This window comes from Musca autumnalis, unplaced genomic scaffold (genome assembly GCF_047663935.1).
Source record: "Musca autumnalis isolate F117 unplaced genomic scaffold, ASM4766393v1 scaffold_1, whole genome shotgun sequence".
Lineage (NCBI taxonomy): Eukaryota > Metazoa > Arthropoda > Insecta > Diptera > Muscidae > Musca > Musca autumnalis.
Genome location: NW_027411644.1, coordinates 259,241,145 through 259,263,888, shown reverse-complemented (window position 1 = coordinate 259,263,888; position 22,744 = coordinate 259,241,145). Strand labels below are relative to the sequence as shown.

The 22,744-nt window shown below is 37.0% G+C and overlaps 1 long non-coding RNA gene across 1 annotated transcript in view; it reads right to left on the bottom strand.

Annotated features, from left to right (window-relative positions):
• Window positions 1-10,401: 10,401 nt before the first annotated feature.
• Window positions 10,402-22,744, bottom strand: part of LOC141391222 (uncharacterized) — a 186,514-nt gene continuing 174,171 nt past the window's right edge. Inside the window, exon 3 of the long non-coding RNA XR_012409593.1 lies at window positions 10,402-10,492. This is a non-coding gene — a long non-coding RNA (uncharacterized lncRNA). The remainder of the gene's footprint in view (window positions 10,493-22,744) is intronic.

Below are 22,744 nucleotides of genomic sequence, written 5' to 3'. Positions count from 1 at the left end.
TTTTAATTTTTTTCGAAAAGTTATTCTTAGTGGCCCTGTTACGTAATTTTTTTCGGGGGCAAGTCCTTACTGCCTGAAATAACGACCCAAAATCTCCAAAATAGCCTGCCTGTACCAACTAAAGTAGGTAGTACGTAGATAACCCTCGAAGGGAGAAACCGATTTGGCCCAAACGTTGCACAGCGTATTATTTCTTACTCGGATTATGTCCGAATATTGACTACATCGGACCACTCTTTCGGGTATCTCCCACACAAAGTTTGGAAAAGAAAAGTTTCGTCTGAAATCGTTTTTACATTTTTTTGCAACAATTTTTGGGGACAAATATAGACTTCAGAAGTATTGCCTTTGCTTTTTTCTGTTATAATCCCTGAAAATAAATTGACTGCGGAAAAAGACCGAGAAAAAAGTGGACTTTATGAGTCGGAACGATATCATAGTCGCGGCGGTGCTCAACATCAACTGCAGCTTACACCGTTCCTATGCGTACAAGTAGGGATAGGTAAGTCGACTTTCGACTAATCGATTAGTCGACTTTTTGTAGTCTAAAGTCTAAAAACCGAAGTCTTGTTTTGACTGGAGGGAAATCGCATAATCGATTATTTTGTGATCGATTTTCCCCATAGATTTTGACTTTGGCGGTTATACAGTTTTCTGATAGCTACAAAATCATCTGTACAAAAGATCAAAAGAAAACTCGAAAATCGACGAATAGTCGATTGTAATCGATTTTCTGCGGTTATCAAAAAGTCGAAAGTCGAGATTGAGGACAATTGAAATAATCGCCACAACGAAAAATCGCATTTTTAATTTTGGACCAAAATCAAAAGGTCGAAAATTCGATTAATGCTTTTCATTACCTATCCCTAGTACTGACGAAGAATAGCACCAAAAGCGAATGTGATGGACTAGCTTTCCGGCTGAAAAAGTCTGCCTGTCAACACAGACATATCTCGCTTGAGCCTAACTGCAATGAACCGTACATGCAACGTATGGGGTAGCTTAACGCTTACATATATTTTGCGATAATTAGGAGACTTTAATGATTATCATGATTAGTTGCATTCGATTCTAGGTAACGACCTGGTGGGTATAGTGCTGGCTGAACAGTTTAACAGATCTACGTCTCGCGCGGTCAATGATGACGCCCCTACTGGAAACAGCGGAGAGTGTCATAGTTCGCCTGGCATAACATCGAATCACCTGTTCTGACAAATGACGTCACTTGGCAACCCGTCGTCTATCACCACTCTATAATTATCCCCATCAGAAAACTGGCCGACTTCATCACCTCTGAACGACGCACTTTCATCAATCAGAAGAAGCCAGCCAGACCAAATTTCCAAGCGGTGGCGAAGGGGATAACAAATGAGTGACGACCCAGGGATCCCGAGATGCACGTTGGAGACGGAAAAAATTTATTGTTGGAAGCGGTTAAGTCACTCTCGAATCCTGAGAAGAAGGAAGAAAGGACCTCAGTCGCGTTTGGCGACGATTATTTTAATCGACAATATGTCGAGATCAATTTGTTGTGTACCCCGGTAGTTACAAGGAAAAAGAGAAGATTATTAGGTTTCATAAGATCACTTTCTGTCGATGAGTAACCACCACTATTTACAATATTATATTAATAATGCTTAAGCGTTTGGCCCTGACGTTTGGATGAGTCGGGATTGGAGTTTGTCAGAATGTCGCAACGATGTCAGCACCCAAAAATATGTTCGCTTTTGTTGCCCGTATCAAAGGCCCTTGAAGCTTTTGTCCTCCCCAGCGGCAGAAATTGCTATCCAGTTGCCAATCATCAGCACGGGTTCCGTAAGCAGCACAGTACGACAACAGTGCTGCACGCCATCTTCACACGTATTAGTGTAGGACTCAACCAGAGCAAGCCGTGTTATAGAACAGTGATGGTGCCGCTTGACTTACACTGTGCAACATTTTTGAGGCAATCGCGTGCAAACAACTTCTCTCCAGAATTTTCTGAAAGTAGAGGACCAATAGGCAAAAACCATATTTGGGTTTTGTTTTCTTAGATCGGGTTCGGTTTTTATGGCCTCATCTAAACATGGTTAAAGATCTAATTTTTAAAACAAATCGGGGCTGTATCTCTGAAACAAATACGAATCCTGTTTTGACATCTGCAGCAAACTTGTAGATAAGAGCAAGAAGAAAATATTTAGAGGAATATTGAACTCGAAAAATTGCATTTATTGCCTCAAATTTTATAATATAAATATTCTCTTGAATGTAATACACAACTCTTCAGAACATTATATTGTTGTAAAATGCCTCTATCGCCTTGTTTATAGCAAATTTTTCAACAACAATTTGGTAAATACTTCAATAATGCATTGAAACCCCCAACATGAGAGTAAACAGCCTGTGTGAACATTGTTTGAAATAAGTTTTGTAAAAGGTATGTTATGAAATACCCCTTAAACAACGTGAAATAACAATTTTAGAGTTTCAGAATGTTCTGAAGAATTGATGGTCACATTATTTGGAAAATTTTTAGAATGGTTGCTTGTTTCAACTGCCAACAGTTTAGTTATTACTGACCAGAATTTCAGAAATTATGTAAACTTTTCTATATTTTAACGAGTTTGATGCGCTAGTTGCAGCTTTTCTTAGTACATATGCTTGAGACATAAGTTCTACTACTTTAGGGCTACAATATTGCTGAAGACTGCAAAGCAAAATTCTTATAAATTTCGGAGATAAAGGTCCGATCACTGGAAAAAAGGCTCATTTTAGGTCGGTTTAGATGAGGCCATAAAATCTAAACCCGATCTAAGAACACAAAACCCAATTAAGGTTTTTGTAGTCTCGATATGCACTTTCAGAAAATTCCCATTAGAAGTTGTTTGCATTTCCAGTGTTGCACAGTGTTATCAAAAGCCCTTGATACTATACAGCACTCAACACTGTTTGAGGATATCGAGCAGACAACCCGCCGGCCAAGTTTGAAACGTTGGATAATCAATTATATGTGTGGACGCCAGTCGTACGTGGAATTTAGGAACAATAAGTCCTAAACCCGTAGAATTAAACAGAAACTTCCCCAACGTAGGGAACTCTTTTACTCCTCATGTATTCCACCCCTTCAACGACATTAAAATCGTTTCGTATGCGGATGGCTGCGTACATTGCACATTGACTGCGGAGATGAGAAGTGAGTTAAATGTCCTCGTAGATGGCAACAGAAATCCTATCACTAACTACTCTAGCTTTGTAATTACAATCCATCTAAGCAGCCACATTACTAGACAGGGAGAAAGAGTCAGAGCCAGATTATGTCGAAAACAAATTAAATGTGATCTAAATTTTGCTAGTTTGACCGGACCTTAAAGAGTTCGTATGTTCTGCAAAGTTGTTTATTGATACGAGGACTGAATAATAACTATCTGGCCTAACAATGAAAATGCGATTATTTACCATCAAAAATAGATTTTCTGTTTTCTTAAGTAGTCTCCAGCGTGATTTATACATTTTTTCATGCGCTCAAACCAATTATTGAATCACTTTTTCCACTCCGATTGAGACACCTCCAAAACATAGTTCGTGAGCGCTTTTACAGCAACTTCTGGCGAGGAAAATCGTTGACCGCCCCTTTTTTCCTTGATGTCCTGGGCTCCTAAGCATAGATCCAAGATTCGGCGTCTATGACGATCTTATAAACGTCGTTTGAAGTACCGCGATCGACTTATTCACAATATCTACAAGAGCCTTTTTTGAGCCCAGAAATTTTTGTATATTTAGCATATTTTGCATATCGTGCATATTTTGACATATTTCTACATATTTGCATAAAATGAGCATATGCAAAAATATATACAAGGATTTGTGGTCTAAAAATCCCATCGAAATGGCGGAAATGTGGTATTAAGTCTTCGTTATGGGTATGAAACTTTACACCTGAAATTTGTCCACATGGGTCCACGTTTTCATATAGCCCCCATAGAACGGTACCTCCCGATTTTCGGTATTTTGAAAGTTGTAGCCTCAATATCCCATCGGAATGACTGAAATTTGGTATTTAGTCTTCGTTGGGAGTATACAACTTTCCACCCGAAATTTCTCGGTATAAGTTCACGTCTTCATATAGCCCCCATAGAACGGTACCTCCGGATTTCTGGTATTTTGAAGGTTGTGGCTGAAATTTGGTATTAAGTCTTGCTTTGGGGTATAAAACATTCCACCTGAAATTTCTCGATATGGGTCAACGTCTTCATATAGCCCGCATAGAACGACACCTCTCGATTTCGGTATTTTAAAAAGTTGTAGCCTCAATATCCCATCGAAACTGAAATTTGGTATATGGTCTTCGTTGGTGGTATAAAACTTTCCAGCTGAAATTTCTCGGAATAGGTTCACGTCTTCATATAGCACCCATAGAACGGATTTCTGGTATTTTGAGGGTTGTGGCTTCAATATCCCTCCGAAATGGCTGCAATTTGGTATTAAGTCTTCCTTGGGGTAAACAACTTTCCACCTAAAATTTGTCGGTTAAGGTTCAGGCCTTCATTTAGCCCCCATAGATCGATACCTCCCGATTTTCGGTATTTTGAAGGTTGAGGCTGTGGTTATACATTTCTCTATTTTATTGACTTGTCTGAAAATAATTTTAAACAAAAAAATTTTACATACAAACATTTTTGTACCTATTATTGAAATATTTGTTGCATAAGAAAATATGTAAAATGCATAAATTTTGCATATGCAATAATATATGCATTTTGCATAATTTTGAATATGTCATATGTTTCGATTGCAATTAAATCAGAAGCCAAAAATATGCCTAGTCCCGAAATTTGACACGAATCGGACCAAAAATAGGGGTTGCATAAAATTCCACTGTCTATTAATTATCCGCTATCCGCCACCTGCTGACGCGCCCGCAGAGCTCGCATAGGATTCATCTAAAGAGAAAGATTTCCGTACAAGGAATTACCAACAATTGTATTAATTTTTTTTTTCAAATGGTCCTAAATTTGTTCATTTTTGTATTACCCACTGTCGCTATCCTAATAAAGCAGTGAAGAGTAACATTTCTTAAGTAGACATAATAATATTGTCATTTATTATACATACTCGTATGTAAGAAAACTTGTAAGATTTGTATACTTTTACGAGAACACAAATAAACTTACAATGATGCGTGCAAGACAATATATTATTTTGTATCAGTCCTTCTTCTTTCCTTGAGAGAACACAAACAACCTTCGCAAAATAATGAAACCCCCATCCAAAAAAATATATATGTATATAAAAAAACAAATCCTTTCTTAAAATAAAGGCAACACAGAAATAGTAACACAACATTAAACTTATGTTTACATACTTATATGTCAAATATATCATTTTCCACCAAATGATTTGTCTCCAACAACTCGAATTGTTATCTAAAAAAAGAAAAAAACTGCCTGAGAGTCAGCCAGTTTGCTAAGAAGTTAGAACAATGGAATTGCTGCCTACTTCCATCAACGTATATTTATGCCAAAAAATAATATACGATGTCAATGATTTGTTTTGGGGAGCACCACACTAGAATTGCTAGAAGAGTTCTTCTCATAAACAAATATTTTCACAACAAAACAACGCTGTACTCCTTATATTTACACCACTACAATAAAGAGTATGAGTAATTTGAGAGTATGGGAATCTGCAATGAATGTTCACTATGAAAAGTGTTTTACTTATGGTGATAATTTTTACGTAAAATAAAAATGCGAGAGGTTAAAAAAAATTATTATACGTGGTCCCGACTATTTATATAATACCTAACTTCACCAATACACGGAGGGAAAAAATGCTTCTCTAACATACATACATATATCCCAAACATATTTTTGCAGCAATCATATATTTGTTTGCAATCAGTCCCAAACAAATTATATGTTTGGGTGCAAACAAATATTTGTTTGGATGCAAATAAATACAAATCCAAAAGCCACAAAAAAAACATGCACCAGTGAGCGCTTTCTGAGAGCAAGGGAGCGTAAATTTCAATGTGAAACACATTGAAATGTATGCTCACTTGCTCTCAGTAAGCGCTCACTGGCTATCTCAAAAATTTATTGAAAGGCATAGAAAAAAAAGCAAAAGCAACAACAGACACATAGATACATAAAAAATTCCGAAGAAATACATAGCAGACTTTATTAAAAAATTTATTAAAAGTCACACTTTTAAAAAGAAAAATATATATAGAAACATCCTTAAACGCTTCTCCTTAGTTGTGAAATAAAACACATTTTCCTCAAAGTTGAAATCCAAAAGTTGAAATAATTACATCCATATTTCAAATATACATATGTATGTATATGAAAAATGTATTGATGTAATTACCAATATTAAATGCTATTTCTTTCCATTTCTTTGTCCAATAAAATATTTCCATTTACCATTTTGATTCAATTATAAAATTTCCAATTGTAAAATGTATTGAGCATTTAATTTAGTAAAAAGCACAATTTCTTTAAGAAAACAAAAAACACTGATTTATTCACTTACTTTACCGTCTTTACTCAACGATTGTATTTAGAATACTGAAGAAAAAATCACAGCATAATTAATACCATTTTTTCTTCTCCTCTTCGCTTGCTACGTTGGCTAACAACAACAAAGCACGAAACACACGTGTTTTATCGCATACACACCACCAAAGCTTCTGCGTCTCCTACTACACCATACACACAGCTCTTTATTATAAAACAGCATTCCACAGCCGCGAGAGCCCTGTTGTTACTCTCTCTGTGACAAAAATCCTCTCTGCACCCATAAAAAATATGTTCAAACATAAAAAATATGTTGGTACCCACACAAATAAAATTGAGATATGTCACAAAATGTTGCAAACATATATTTGTTTGAACACAAATAAATTATGTGTGGATCCAAACATATATTTGTTTGCAATCAGTCCCAAACAAATAGTTGTTTGGATCCAAAAATATTTCTAACATATGTATATTTTTCTGAGCATGAGTTTGGTTGCGAATTTAAAACATCTGGTCTCCAGTTCACCTCAGTGAATGACTTGTTTTAATACGTATAAAAACAAAATTCTTCGACATCAGCTTTCTTTGCGCCCATGCTCCCATTGAAGAGAAGGAGGAATATACCAAATATAGAAGAAACATAAGACCGTTGTCTTGACCATGACATTAAAGTTATTCTTAAGTCATTTTAACGCCAAAATTGGAAAGAAGAATATCTTTGGCACCCGACTGTTGTTTGTCTGCAGCCCCCACGGTGAAACATCAGACCATAGCATGAGGCTGACAGATTTAAGCATCTCGAAAATTATAAGGACAGAAGACAAGAATTCAAATTGATCACGTTGTGCTAGATGGAAGATATTCATCGAGCGTGTTGGATGTACGATCGTTCCAAGGAGCACCTTGTTGCTGTAAAGCTACCGTGGCGATTAACCGTGGCGAATAAAGTACGAACAGACACAACACAAAAGTTAGACATCAGTAAGCTGTTATCAGCACACAGACAGCCACAGCATATTCCTAAAAATATATGACCATTATCCTGCCCATGGCATTAAAATTATTCTAGGCGTTTTAATGCTAAAATTGGAAAAACAGAGTATCTTTGGTCCAACAGTCGGAAAATTCTCAGTCTACATAATGTAACATCTGGCAATGGATTGAGGCTGATAGACTTCACCAGCCTTACCAAACACAGCAGATTGTCAATCAAAGCACTCCTCGTCCCTATAATATATTAGAACGGTGGCAAAGTATTGCCCACTCCGTGCGAACAGCCACAAAATCCATACATTGATAAGGGGGACCTCCCTCAAGGAACCCATGGTATGACCAGCATTGTCGGGCTGCAACCTAAGAGAAAAATGTGGCATATAAGGCTACGTTACAATTCGTAGCGCCCGAGAGGGGTATCGAGGGAAAGGAGGGAGGAAACAGGTATTTTTGGTAGAAAGAACGAAGAAAGGGATAAGCGTGGGTTTGAAAAACAACAAAGATACCACAGATCCAATCCCAGAAGATAATATTAAATGTATACCGCCCGACCATGATGTGGTGAAGACAGCAATAAACCGGCTGAAGATTAATAAGGCATCAGCAGGGGAAGACTTACCAACCGAGCTGTTAAAAACCAGAAGGCGTATAAGTGAATCAGCTCGATAGCACCATATATCTGGTAGAACACTTATCCGACAGTTGGAACATGAGCATCCTGAGTCCCATCCACAAGAGAGGGGATAAGATCGTGTGCTCTTAATATAGAGGGGCATAAGTCTGCTCCCTATTGCTTATAAGATAGTGTAAGGGATATTGTGTGAGCAACTAAAACCTATTTTCAACGAATTAATTGGGCCATACTAATGCGGCTTTACACCTGGCAAATCCAACATTAACCAGATATTTTACCTCCGGCAAATCCTGCAAAAGACCCAAGATATGTAGATCAACACTTACCATATTTTTGTCGATTATAGATTATAGCTTTCTTCAGCCCCTTACGTTCAAAGATATTCCAAGCCATTTCTGAACTTGTTATTCCCGCAAAGCTTATCCGACTTTGTAATATGACTCTGATATCCGGTCCTCAGTTAAAATGGAAAAAAACCGCTCCTAACAGTTCGGTATCAAAAGAGGTCCCAAATAAGGAGGCAATCTTTCGTGTGATCACTTCAGTATCCTGCTGAAAAAAGTTGTACGATAAGAAACCTCCAAATGAAATAGCCACATGCTTATTTCGACGACATTGACATCATGGGACGATCAGAAAATGAAGTAATTGATGCCTTTAAGAAGGTCGAAGGATAATCTGGAAGAGAAAGTGGGTCTGGCAGTAAACGGTGACAGGACCACGCTGATAGTATAGACGCGCAATTCGTCCATAGAACTTGTCTACCTCGGCTCTGCCATAAACACAACAAACAACAACAGTTATGAAATAATAAGATGATTGGTTTTTGTCAACAGATGCTACTTCGGCTTAAGTAAGCAGTTTAAAAACATAGCCGCATCTCGTCAAACAAAAATAACCCTTTAAGAAACACTTATACTACCCGTGCTATACTACTAGTGCTTCGTGTGATTGAGAGAAACAATTTTCGAGCGATCTAGTTGAATGTCAGAAAGTACCTACATAAATGGATGGGCCAACATTGTCCTTTTTGAAAATTGATCTTATTTTGGAAATAATTTGTTTCTTATTTATCGCCCCCATCAGTCATTTTAGTTGGTCGCTGAATTGTCAGGAAGCATGGAGTTGACAAAATCACCAGGAGTATTTTCAGTAAAAATTTCAAAACGTTCTTTGACAGCCCTTAAAACCTACATAACCGAAAAGTTGAACTTTTTGAGGAAGGTATCCGAAGTCTGACATTTTAGTTGGTGCTTACGGGGGTTTAAAGTATTTGGTCCATTATCTAAGGAAATTTGGACTTCCCCCGAAAAAAATCTGCAGCGTCCTTATAGGAAATTTTGTGTGAGAGGTGCTTGAAAAATTTTGAACTATTGAGGAAGCGGTACCCGAAGGATTAGACCAATATCAATCTTCAAACTGTGTCTGAAATTGGCAGAATTATTACGATGTTTGGACGAAAACTATCTGGCCTACGGAACTCCACGTGTTGCCAGGCGCCATTTAATTTTTTTTTTTTTGGAAACGTTTGCAGTGTTTAGTCTATGCATACTCAGAGAAATTTGACATGAAAACTATACTATACTACCCGTGATAATGTAGTGAAGAAGTTTCGTGACCACTGAAAATTCAAATGTCAAATTACAGCTACATAGTTCGACTTTTAGTGCTAAGTTTCGTGACCACAGGTAACTTCAAATGTCAAATTACAGCCAGTTCGGTTAAAAATTTTAGCTAAAATCCTTAAAATACCGAAAATCGGGAGGTACCGTTATATGGGGGCTATACCAAAACATGGACCTTTGCTCTTAGTTTTTAATATAAGTTTGTTGATCACTAGGAATCCTAAATGTCAAATTAAAGCTAGTGCGGTTTGAAAATGTGACTAAAAACGTCAAAATACCTGAAATCGGGTGGTACCGTTATATGTAGGCTATACCAAAACGTGTACCGATATAGCCCATCATCGAACTTGACATGCCCGCAAACAAAAGACGCATATTCCCAAATTTTCCGCGTCCTATCTCCATTTTTGTGGATTCTAGAGTGATTAACATTGACGGACGGATGGACCTGCATATATCGACTCAAAATGTCACCCTGATCAAGAATATACATATATACTTTAAAGGTTCGCAAATGATTATTTCAATGCGTAACAAACGAAAAAACAAACTTAATATATCCTCCATACTATGGTGGAGGGTATAAAAAAACTTTAGTTTCTATTACATCGCTTAAACCCTAACTAACGTTACGAAAAAAACTTACCTTGCAAACTGTACATTGGCAAAGTGCAACTCGATTTGTCATATTTAATCCTCAAACAGTTGACATTTCATGTTTCATTCCGAAACAAGATTATCTGAAAGAAATACAACAAAAAATATCCATAATAACTCTTCACAGAATAATTCACCACTCTTCGTTGCAGACAACAATCAAAAAAGTAACCTAGAGAAAATTACGTCATAAGGTATAACATTCATTGAATGGACATAATAAATCATCTCAAATATGACATTTACATACAAAAGAACTCCCATTCTCTTAAACATCACCCCGCCCCTTTGGCAACAATTTAATATTAAAATTAAACATGAATCATTTGTTGCATTCATCATTACAACGAAAGTAGCAAAAACAACAACAACAACCGGACCAAATACAACGCAAAGCTAGTCGTCCGATGGCCATGGATTTGGTTTGGCTACAATGCATCATCATCGTCACCGTTCGTTCATTCGACTGCGTCGTCACCAAACATCATCAATGTCCGGAAAAAGAAGTACAAAAACAGGAATTCATTTTTGGACAGCATCAATAACAAGAAACAAAATAAAAAAGATGATAAATTGATTGAAAAACAACAGTAAGCGACAATTGTTGGAAAGAGGGAGGGATAGTGGAAGAGAAAAACGCCAAAGAATTAAGCAGTTTTGATGTAACGATTAATACATCACTTGTAATACAAACCAAACATGGTGTGGATTCTCTTCTTGACCAAACAGGCCACTAAAAATACAAGGATGCAAAAAAACAACACCCTCCTGAGCAATATCCACCACCACTTCAGCACATGATAAAAAAGAAAACAGAAGTCGAAAATTGGCTATGTTTTTCCCAAAAAAAAAAAAAACTATTCAGATTAAATAAATGAAAATTTATATGATTTTAATGAAAATTACAAACCCCTATATAAAACTTAACATTGCAAAACTGGTAGGTAGAAACTTTTGTATCACTGTGGTTAAATCAAATTAAACACAAAAGTATTCCAGGGAAACACCTTTGGTGGCTGGACAGTTGTATAATTTTTTTTCAGAACTAAACCAATTGTTAATAGGTAAGACAATTCCTATGAAGATTCCAAGGATACTTCCTGAGAGTGGTGTAACATTTTCTTGGGCAGGTTTCATTACTGAAAGATGTCAAGCAATGGTCCTGACCGGCTATAACATGGCAAAGCCCATATCTTATTTGGTATCTCTATCGTCTCAAGTGGGGAGGAGCTGCCCTTTACACTTTTACTGAAAAACCATAGAACAAGTAAGAAAGTATCAGTCATCGGTGCTGACAAAAAGAAAACATGTAATTATGCCGTATATAAAATATATTGATTTTGTATCCCGAGTATGCTTTAAAATCTGTATGTACCGTAATGTGGGGCTATACCAAATCATTGACATATACGAAACATTTTTAGTAACCAAACTTCTTCATAAAGGACTCGAAATATTAAATTACGTTAAACTAAGTTTGAAAGAAATTTTCGAAGAAGTTTTGGAGTCATCTTGCACAATAGTTATTTTAGTATGTGTGTAAAAGATTGTACCGTTGAAAATGAGGCCGCTAGAACATCGTACTGAAAAAAAGAATCAAAACGATCCGAGACGAGCCCTTAAACTTCACTTTTTTCGGATTTGCCATTTCGGTTGGTGTCGTCAGGGTTTCTTGGAACTTTTAAGACAATATCTCAGGAAGTATGGACTTGCGCAAGAAAAAAAGTGTACCGTCGTGAAGGGAGCCCAAGGACAACTTACTGACACAAAATTCAGAACGATCCGAGAAGCGCTCTTAAATTTCATTTTATCCGAATATTGTGTGGGAGGTACCCGAAGGAGTGGACCAATATACTCCATATCGAACCTGATCTATATCTAGAAGGAACAATACGATGTGCAAAGTTTGGACCAAATCGATTGCTCCCTTCGAGAGTTATCGTTCACACCATTTTACAGACAAATTTTGAACTTTTGTGGTGAAGGTACCCGAAGGAGTGGACCGATATGGCCTATCTTCGAACTTAAACTAAGTTTAGACAAAATATTACGATACCCAAAATTTCGTTCGAATCAATTGATCCGTTAGTTCCGAGAGTTATAGTGCGCACCAGCCAGATAGACAGACGGACGGACATGGCTAAATCGATTAAAAATTGTCTGAAACGAATTTCGTCCAAACATACTTGGGGTCAAAAACCGTTATTTCGATGAGGCAAATTTTTGGTCGTATGAAAGTGTATATGGTAAAAACCAAAAAAGTTTTACAATCGATGTATCCGAGTTTCACCCATTCACAATTTGCGAACGGTTAAGATATTCTATATATTATGACTGAAATTCTTTAAAACAAGTAAAAAAGTATCAGTCGGCTTTGCCGACAGAGATATGCCCTCAGCCAATGTGAAGTGAAATTTTCATCTAAGGACAGATCGAATGTATTTAGGGCTTCTTCATTGTGTATTGTGTATTGAACTTGCCGACAAAAATGTGGATTAGGAATTACCTGCACTAAGACACAAACGTTGAACTTTTGTGGGGGAGGTACCCTTAGGGATATGGGCGATTTTAGAAGTTAAACTAAATTTTTACAAAATATTAGGAGATCCAAAGTTTGGACCAAATTGGTTGCACCATTCAAGTGATATCGTCCTAGCATTTTAGTGAATTTTTTTAAATGCTGGGGAGAAGTATCGGAATTTGTGTATTGTCCCATGAAACTAAGTGTGGATAAAATATGAGGAAGACCAAATGTTGAACCAAAATCGGTAAACAGTTCGAGAGTTATCGTGGCCGCCACATATGATGACATAGGGTTTTTACACCTTTCGGATGCTTTCCCAAGAAATATGGACTTGCCCCTGAAAAAACTTTACCGTCGTAGTGGAGGTAGCGAATGCAAATAGCTTCAACAAAAATTAAAGTGATTCGAGAGCAGGTCTTAAAGTGTACTTATCCGAAATTTTGTGTGGGAGGTACCAGAAGGAGTGGACAAATATAGTTCATATTCGAACCTGATCTATATCTGGTAGATATATTAGGATGTGCAGAGTATGGATTACATCGGTCATTCCCTTCAAGAGTTGGACCGAATCGGTTGATCCGTTCGAGAGTTATCGTGCGCTCCAGCCAGCTAGACAGGCAGACGGACGGACATGGCTAAATCAAATCCGAATTGTCTGAATCACATTTCGTCCAAACAAACTTGGGGTCTAAAACCATTATTTCGATGAGGCACATTTTGCCCGTATGAAAGTGCATATACCCCCGTTAGCATAAATGCTGAGGGTATAAGAAATGCAGTTAAAATCCTCAATATATTGAAAATCGGGAGGTACGGAAGCAATACCAAAACATGGACCTATGTTTATAATTTTAGATGGAGAAGTTTTGTTACCACTTTGAAGTGTCAAATAATAGGTAGTTCAGTAAAAATTGTAGCTAAAAATCTCAAAATATTTAAAATCGGGAGGTACTGTTATATAGTAGGGCTATACCAAAACTTAGACCTATGTTGATAATTTTTGGTGGAGAAGTTTCGTAACCGCAGGATACCTCAAATGTCAAATAACGGTTGCAGTGAACAAAATGTAGCTAAACCCTCAAAATACCGAAAATTCGGAGGCTCCGTCATATGGGAGCCATTCCAAAGAAGATTCGTGACTGCGGGGAATTTTAAATGTAAACTTACGGGTAGTTCAGTCAAAAAAAATATAGGAAGTTCCCTTTATATGGTGGCTATACCAAAACATAAAGCTATGTCGACAAGTGTTGTAACCCCTAAAATCTCAAAAATCCGGAAGTATCGTTATATAGGTGCTATACCTTAATATGGGCAGTTTTTTATGGAGAAATGTTTTGACCCCTAAAAACCTTAAATGTCAAATTACAGCTAATTCGGTTAAAAATTTTAGCTAAAATCTCCAAAATACCGAAAATCGGGAGGTACGTTTATATGGAGTCTACTAGTCGGAGTCGAGCAATTTTGCTGCATTCGGAGTCTGAGTCGAAAAAATATCTCGACTCCGACTCCGGGCAATTTTTTTCTACATTATAGAAATATGTATAATATTAATTTTGGGACACCAAAATTTTTTCTAAAATCATTATTTATTTTAACAGAAAAATATAAGAAAACAAACGGTATTATATTTTACACAGTTAGAGGGCAATTCACAGGATATCTACTATCCTTTGAAGTCAAATTTTTTCATCTCTATTTTGATTAGAAAATGCATGTTGAGATATTGAGATATTTAATGGTCCATTTGATGCTTTAATATTTTGCAAGCAAAAGTAACATCTTCTTTACAAGTTCTACAAGTCTTCTGTCAGGAGACCTACTGGTCTTCTCACAAAGATCTATTTTGAAGAGCTTTTACATAAAATTAGATAAAATCTTAATTATTAGATGTTTCTATAAAAATCTAAAAAGGACATCAGATTCTAGAAATGCTTCGATCGATTTTTTTTTACATATTTTGTTGACCCGTTTTATGAAAAAACGTCTGTTTTTAAGCCAAACATTATTATTTTGACTTTTTCTGTCCACCATTTCCGTAAAATCTAATATTTTTTTACAAAATCGATAGATGAAGTACTAGATTTTGATGTTCTTGATAAGCCCACAAAAATAAATGGCAATCGGTTTAGTTTTCGAGTTGGCACCGCAAACGCTTTTATAAAAAGAGGGTTTTCGTATACGGCCACCATTTACCACAAAACTTCGTGGTATTTTTGAAATTAAAATTCAGAAAACTGATTTTGTTATGTTCTTTCAGATGAAGAAAATCTGAAAGAAAAAATTTTCGTAGTTTTCTTGGATAAAATTCATGAAAAATGGCTTTTTAAGGCTCTCGAAGGATTCTAAAATGTTTTCTTACATCCATTTTAAAACCTTTTCATGAATAGCTTATAATTTTTACCGCATGCAGTTTTTATGCTATGTATTGCCCCTTCATTTTGACATGTTTTGACAGATTAAAGATTTTCTCACGGGGAAGAGTTCCTTCCAAAATTTACTCGTGCGAAGAAAAAAAAAACGCCAAAACCGACAAAAGTCCTCCACATTTTATTTTGTTGCCTTTTTGAATGTAGGATTCAGTAGAAATACTGTAGATATGAATGTTACTTCATATTTATGTTCCGTGGTTGCGTACTAATGCCCTTTCTAAAGAATATGTTAGGAAAAGCCAATAACATATGTGCAAATTTTATTAATTTTAGTGATATAGGAATTTACTCTCGAAATCGACTCGGAGTCGGAGCCGGTGTCCTGAAAAAACCGGCTGGAGTCGGAGTTGAGCCAAAGATACCTCGACTCCGAAACCCTGCTCCATAATATGGTTGATTGTGTACAACAAAGAAATAATGCTACTAGAATACGCAGATGACATCGACAAATGTCGATTAATGTCGTATATATTTTTGTAGGATTATTGAATATATACAAATTTTGTCTTTAAACCGCTCAATGGTTAAAAAGGTTCTTTTTTAAATTGATATTTTTTAAACCTCCTCGTTTAAAGATTAAATTATTTGGTTTATTACATCCAAAAGAACATAAGAAATTATTATACCCTCAACCTTTAGCCTAAAATGTGCCTAAAATGTGCCTCATCGAAATAACGGGTTTAGACCTCAAGTATGTTTGGACGATATTCGATTCAGACAATTTGGAGTCGATTTAGCCAGGTCCGTCCGTCTGTCTGCCTGTCTGGCTAGCTGGTGCGCACGATAACTCTCGAACGGATCAATCGATTCGGTTCAAATTTTGGGTATCGAAATATTTTGTCCAGATTTGATTTAAGTTCGAAGATGGGCCATATAGGTCCACTCCTTTAGGTACCTCCCCCAAAAACTTTCAAAAATTGTCGCAAAACTTGTGCGCACGATAACTCTCGAAGGGAGTAACCGAATTGAACCAAACTTTGCACATGGTAATTCTACCTCTAGGCATACATCAGGTTCGAATATGGATTATATCGGTCCACTTCAGGTACCTCCCACACAAACTTTGAAATAAGTGCAGTTTAGTGACACCTCACGAATCGTTATAAAATTTTGTGTAACAGGATGTTCGTGCGGCCCCCGTTACGTCATTGTAATTTTTTTCGAGGGCAAGTCCATAGTTCCCTAGATGATGGCGCATAACCTTAAAAAAACGCTTCACTATGTCGCGAGTTCAAATAAACGGTGGCCAAATATAAAAGGAGTTGGCGTTGGCAAATGAATTTTGGTATAAATACTTATTGTTCACTGAAAATGTCGAGAGCAAAAAATTGGGAAGGTCGGTCCACGTTTTGGGATAGTCCCCATGCAACGGTACTTCTTAATGTTTCGGTATTTTGAATATTTTAGCTGAACTTATCAACCAAATTGGTTGAATTTTGAGATGCGGGGTTTTCACTTTACAAAAAACCTTTCCGATAAAAATTGTGGACATAGGTCCACGTTTTGATATAGACCCCATATAACGGTACCTCCCGATTTTCAGAATTTTGAAGATTTTACATATGTTTCACGTCCAAATACGCCGAAATTTTGCATTGAGGGTTCCCAATGGACCAAAAAAAACTTTTCTGATAAAAATTATGTACATAGGTCCACGTTTTGATATAGCTCCAATATAACGGTATCGCCCGATTTCCGGTATATTGGAACGGTACCGCCCAATTTTCGTTTTTTTTAAGGTTTTAGCCACATTATCCAATCAAAATTACAGAAATTTGGTGTTCAGTCTTCATATATTTTTGTGAGTTTATTGAAAACATCAAAATTTTGTCTTCAAATAAGATAATTTTCCTTAAAATTTTTTTGACCGATTAACGGTAAATATACGGCACATTTTTTGTTAAAAATCGAATTTTGACTTTGTATTCTTTTCCTGACGGTGTATTATTTTTCGGGGTCAACCGTTTCTTGGACTATCGTTACTTTTTGAGATAATGGCCCTGGAGCTCCAAAAAAATTGCCGGCACTAACTAAACTTGGTTGTGCATATATACACTTTCATACGGGCAAAATGTGCCTCATCGAAATAATGGTTTTAGACCCCAAGTATGTTTGGACGAAATGTGTTTCAGACAATTTGGAATCGACTTAGCAATGTCCGTCCGTCTGCCTGGCTGGCGCGCACGATAACTCTCGAACGGATGAAACTTTGGCTTTCGTAATATTTTGTCCAAACTTGGTTTAAGTTTGAAGATGGGTTATATCGGTCCACTCCCTCCGGTACCTCCCCCACAAAATTTCGAAAATGATCGGAAAATTTGTGAGCACGATAACTCTTGAAGGCAGTAACCGATTTGGTCCTCACTTTGCACATAGTAAAATTTCTACCAGACTTAGATGAGGTTCCAATACGGACTCAATTGGTCCACGCCTTCGGGTACCTCCCACACAAAATTTCGGAAAAGTTCAGTTTAGGACATGCTTTCGAATAGTTTTGATTTTTGTTGTAACAACTTGTATTCACGGCCCCCCATACGGCGGTACAAGTTTCATCAGGGTCAAGTCCATACTTCCTGAGAAAATAGCCTGAAAGTTGCAGAAAACCCCTATGACACCGTGTGTAGTGGTTGGAGCGCACTATAACTTTCGATTGGATTAACCGATTTGCTCCAAAATTTGGCATTCGCAATATTATTTCCAAACATAGTTTAAGTTTGAATATAAGCCAATCGGTCTATTCCTTTCGGAAAAATTGTTCGCACGATTACTCTTGATAGGAGTGACCGATTTGGTGCAAACTTCACACATCTTAATATATCTACCAGATATAGATCAGGTTCGAATATGGACCATATTTGACCACTCCTTCTGGTTCCTATTACACAAAATTACGAGTAGGTTCACTTTAAGACCTGCTCTCGAATCACTTTGATTTTTTTTTTTTGTTGAAGCAACTTGCATTTGCGGTAAAAAATTTTTCAGGAGCAACTCCATACATTTTAAAAAACACAACCTGAAAATGTTGTAAACCCCTGTGGCACCACACGTAGTGGCTGGAGAGAACGATAGCTCTAGAACTGATCAAACGATTTGGTGTGAAATATGGCCTTCGTCATATTTTGTCCAAACTTAGTATCAGTTCGAAGATGAGAAATACCGGTCCACAACTTCCGGTACGTTCTCCCAATATTTAAAAATATCACTAAAATGGTATGCCCGGGGCAACCAATTTGGTCCAAACTTTGGCTCTCTTAATATTTTGTCCAAATTTAGTTGAACTTATAAAATGGCCCATATCGGTCTTCTCATTAGGGTACCTCCCCCACAAAAGTTCAAAGTTTAAATTCACATAGGATGAGGGTATATGTATGTCGGAAAAGCCGACTGATACTTTCTTAATTGTTTTAATAACGATCGTTACTTAAAATATTCAAAAATTTTATGATAATTAATAATAATTAAATTAATGTTTGGAATATATGGAGAAAAATGCAAATAGCCAACAATTACCATATAGACAAACCGACACTGTTAATATCACAAGACAAATATCATCCAAAATTGGAGAAGTAAAACATAAGATAGGTACGTTTGGAAATATAGTCTTAGTGAGGTTTATGGAACAAAAAAATCTGTTTAGAATAAAAGCCATTTAAGTAAGATCCAAACCACTGTACCCTCCAACTACTTCTGCAACCGTAGAAAATTTATGGCTAATTCTGCTTGTCTTGTGTTTCATGAACAAAACTCTTCAATAACGGATACTCTATTGTATTTGTTTAATTATACGCAAAATAAACTAACAAAACTATTTACTACTCCCTCTCCATTCACCCTCCTCTTAAGACAACTAAGCTAAACACTTGGTAAACAAAAGGATTTATGCTCATCGATCAGTATTAATGAAGAAGTTTTATTTGCTTTTCTTTGTGCCAAATGAATGAATGAATCAATGAACGACGAGAAGAGACAAAAACTTAAGCAATGTTTCCTCTTCACTGAGATGTGATACTATTTCTCAGTTGTAGAAGCAATAGCACTAATCCCAGTTACCGTTTACCATACACTAAAGCTGAACGAATATTCCTCCTTGATACTTCCGTTTCCTTCAACGTCCCCGTCCAAGAGGTTGTCAACTCCTCCAAAGGAATAAGTACGGAATTAAGAAAACGTATGTCATTGTCGTGGCTCGATTTTCGTACGCTTTGGCTAATGATTTACTGCAATAGTTTGAGCTATGTTTCCGTAAAGCCCTGCTAGCTGGCTACGAAGGGAGTAGGAAGAGATGTGTAGCAATTTTTTAGCATCATCGTTCGTTCGCTCATTCATTCGCTGGTCTTAATCAATTCCCATCCATACTTCTTCATTCATTCATTTCACTACAACTTTGTTTCATAGTTCATTGGAAATTTGGATTTGTTCACATGTCGCTGTTGATTTTGACAAATGTTTTTTGTTTGTTTTGTTTTTCCTTTTGATTTAGCGCATTCTGCATTTCTCTATCGTTAAAATTTTAATTTATTGCATTTGCGCTGTTTGTAATTTTTGGGGAGTTTTTAAGACAGTTTGTTATAATTGGCATTAGTTGAAGGACTTGTAGTTAATTGGCAAGGATGCGTTTAAGCTAGTCTCCATGGAGATGTTGTCTCAATAAATTTTTTTCGATGACAAATGTCATTTCATCCCACATTAAACACATTGGGAAATATGCAAAATGGAGACGCGATGGCATGTTTTAAATCATGTATGGACAACATGTAGGCGATAATGTGCACCAGTTAGGCATTTTGGCAAGAAATTCAATATATTCTTATTATGAGGCTAATATGAGCAGTTTTTAATACAATCCAGAGACGTACGCAGGATTTTATTTCTGGAGGGGGTACACCTTGACCAAAAATTATGAAAGTCGCAAATGTTGCGTAGCGTTCCGTAAAGCTATTTTAAAGGGTTTTTGTTAATTTTATATGCAATATTGACACAAAGTATATAAATTCAATAGAGAGAATTCACAATATTTTATATACAAGTCTGAAATATATATTATATTAGTCCTGGATAGTTAGAATTGAAAATGAAAAATATCAGACCCACTTCGGTCTTTTGAAGTTTTTAACCAAATCCTCCAACAGAACTGACGCAATAACTAAAAAGCTTTCAAGTGAATATTACCGATAAAAGCTCAGGTTTGGAGTATCCCAGAATTTTCAACCACATTAGATCTTATCTTATTATATGCGGTGAGGATATAAACATATCGGACCGAAAATAACGCCTTTCCTTCTTCTTTAAAGTACATATCTAGATATCACACACTATCTTCAGTCCCATTAAAAAAAGTTTTCTATTATTTGTGCCTTATTAAATTTTCAAATGAATACATTTTTGAGCACGAGGACTGATTCTAATAAGAAGATCTTTCTCAAAAACCGTTTAATGTTATTTTCGTACCATTAAAAATTGAAATAAATACCTCAAAAAAGACGAATAAATCGAATCCTCGAATTCAGATTAGACTTGTGTGGAATATTTCCAGTCAAAAATTGTCAACTGGTCCTTTATACACCCTACCCCTGTAGTTCCTTTTGGGGATATACATATAAACACTTTCTGAGTAGATTTATGCATGTCCGTACGTCTTTACATGTAATTTTGTGATCAAAGTACAGGTCGCATTTATTGTCCGATTCATCTGAATATTGGGGAAGATCATTTTTTTAGCTGTAGGAAGAACGCTATTGCTGTTGGTGAATCGGTTCAAATGAGTATAGCTTCGATATATATTTGCGTCTGATATGAGGTGTTTGGTGACACACTGTATTATAGCTGCCATCACATAAAGCATGAGTTTGGTTGCGGATTTGTAGTTGGTCGGAGGTTAAAACACCTGGTCTCCAGCTTCACACCCGTGAATGAAAGACTTGCTCCAATTCGAATTAAAGCTAAATTCTTCAACATCAGCTTTATTTGCGCTCATGCTCCCACTGAAGACAAGGACGAACAGACCAAAGATATATTTTATGAGCGCTTAGAAGAAACATATGAACATATCATTGGCAGGGCAACAATGACATTAAAATAATTCTAGGCGATTTTAATGCCAAATTTGGAAAGGAAAATATCTTTGGCTCACCAGTCGGAAAATTCAGTCTCCACAATGAAACATCTGACAATGGCATGAGGCTGATAGACTTCGCAGCGGCAAAAAAGCATGATAGTTAGCAGCACCAGATTTAAACATCTCGACATCCATGAGGGCACCTTATTGTCTCCAGATCAGAAAACAAGAAATCAAATTGATCACGTTGTGATAGATGGAAGACATTCATCGAGCGTGTTGGATGTGCATTCGTTTAAAGCACTCCTCATCCCGATAATATACCAGCGCAAAGGCAAAGCCGCAAAATTCATACTTGGATTCCACAGACATCCACCAAGGAATCCATGGTATGATCAGGAGTGTCGTGCTGCTACCGAAGAGAAAAATGCGGCATATAGGGCTACTTTACAATCCGTAGCAACGCGTAGCGCACGAGAGAGATATCGGGAGAAAAGGAGGGAGGAGAAACGTCTTTTCCGCAGGAAAAAGAGGGAGGTGGAAAAGCGGGAGTGTAAATAAAACGAGATGTACAGGAGCCAGAATGAAGTCCGAAAATTCTACCAAAGAGTCAAGCATCAAACTGATGGCTCTGGTACAGGCACATCCTCCTGTAGAGACCAGCCAGGTAATTTGGTAACTGATACAGATAGTGTGTTCAGGATATGGAAAGAACATTTTTCAAAACTGTTGGTCTCCAATAGCAGCGAAGACGACGAAGATACCACAGATCCAATCCCAGAAGATGGTATTGAATGAATACCGCCCAGCCAAGATGAGGTAAAGACAGCAATAAATCGGCTGAAGAATAATAATGCAGCAGGAGACGATGGCTTACCAGCCGAGCTGTTCAAAACCAGAGGCGACACACTGATAAGGTGTATTCATCAGCTAGTTAGGACCATCTGGCAGGAAGAACGAGTACACGACAATTGGAACCTAAGTATGCTGCGCCCTGTCCACAAGAAAGGAGATAAGACTGTATGCTCTAACTATAGGGGCATAAGTCTACTCCCGATTGCCTACAAGATCGTGTCAGGGATATTGTGCGAACGTCTGAAGCCTATGGTCAACGAGATAATTGGACCATACCAATGCGGCAAGTCCACCATTGACCAGATATTTACCCTGCGGCAAATCCTGGAGAAGACCCAAGAGATGCAGATCGACACCTTCAACCTTTTTGTCGATTATAAAGCTGCCTTGGACAGCCCACTACGTTCAAAGGTATTCCAGGCCATGTCTGAATTTCGTATCCTCGCAAAGCTCATACGGCTTTGGAAAT